Raw genomic sequence first — 1,721 nt, 5'->3', positions numbered from 1 at the left:
GCTGAACCCGAGGGGGCGGAGGCCCGGGTCCACACGGTCCATTCGGGGTCAGCGCAGGGGGTGCTGGGAATGCATGCAACCGGCACCAATAGAAACACACACAGCCTTCCCTGTTGTGGATGCCACAGAGCTAACGGATCCTCGCGGGAGGCCGGCTTCGGTTTTGTGGGATTCCTGCGTCCGTGGCCGACCCGTGGTTCCAGCTTGAACACGGGTTGTTTTCACCTTAACAGGTGGTGTGGTCAGAACTCCCCTGCTCACCGGTGGCACCAGCGACCTCTCTGCGGAGCTGGATCATGGTTTCGGGGCCTGGAGGAATGTGTCCTCTGTTTTCGTGTGCTGTTCAGATGTGACCCTTGCAGACACCACTCGTGTTTAAGTCTAATCGCATTAGCAGTGTCTTCTCCAGCCCTTACTTCAAGTCTAGACGATCAACCGGACAAAAGTAAAGCATTGACTTGTCATATTTGCTCATTTCTGTGATGTAAACACACCCACTATGAGTGATTTTAATGTGGACTCCCTAGATGAAAATGATTACACGAGAAGACAGCTACTAGAGTCGTGAGAGTGAAATGCAGTTCACACAATTAGGAAGCGATAAGTTCTGAGTATTCCTTACCTGTGTATTAATCCAGTTTGTCAGTTAATATGATTGAATCTTTTTTTTTAACATCTTTATTGGGGTATAATTGCTTTACAATGGTGTGTTAGTTTCTGCTTTATAACAGAGCGAGTCAGTCACACATATATATATGTTCCCATATCTCTTCCCTCTTTGTCTCCCTCCCTCCCACCCTCCCTATCCCACCCCTCCAGACAGCCACAAAGAACCGAGCCGGTTTCCCTGTGCCATGCGGCCGCTTCCCACCGGCTATCTACCTTACGTTTGTTAGTATATATATGTCCATGTCTCTCTCTCGCCCTAACACACCTCACCCTTCCCCCTCCCCATATCCTCAAGTCTGTTCTCCAGTAGGTCTCTGTCTTTATTCCTGTTTTACCCCTAGGTTCTTCATAACATTTTTTTTTCTTAAATTCCATATATATGTGTTAGCATACGGTATTTGTCCTTCTCTTTCTGACTTACTTCACTCTGTATGACAGACTCTAGATCTATCCACCTCATTACAAATAGCTCAATTTCGTTTCTTTTTATGGCTGAGTAATATTCCATTGTATATATGTGCCACATCTTCTTTATCCATTCATCCGACGACGGGCACTTAGGTTGTTTCCATCTCCGGGCTATTGTAAATAGAGCTGCAATGAACATTTTGGTACATGACTCTTTCTGAATTCTGGTTTCCTCAGGGTATATACCTAGTAGTGGGATTGCTGGGTCATATGGTAGTTCTATTTGTAGTTTTTTAAGGAACCTCCATACTGTTCTCCATAGTGGCTGAACCAATTCACATTCCCACCAGCAGTGCAAGAGTGTTCCCTTTTCTCCACACCCTCTCCAGCATTTATTGTTTCTAGATTTTTTGATGATGGCCATTCTGACTGGTGTGAGATGATATCTCATTGTAGTTTTGATTTGCATTTCTCTAATGATTAATGATGTTGAGCATTCTTTCATGTGTTTGTTGGCAGTCTGTATATCTTCTTTGGAGAAATGTCTATTTAGGTCTTCTGCCCATTTTTGGATTGGGTTGTTTATTTTTTTGTTATTGAGCTGCATGAGCTGCCTGTAAATTTTAGAGATTAATCCTTTGTCA

The sequence above is a fragment of the Lipotes vexillifer genome, unplaced genomic scaffold (assembly GCF_000442215.2).
Source record: "Lipotes vexillifer unplaced genomic scaffold, Lipotes_vexillifer_v1.1 scaffold2094, whole genome shotgun sequence".
Taxonomy (NCBI): domain Eukaryota; kingdom Metazoa; phylum Chordata; class Mammalia; order Artiodactyla; family Lipotidae; genus Lipotes; species Lipotes vexillifer.
This window is presented reverse-complemented; position numbering follows the sequence as displayed.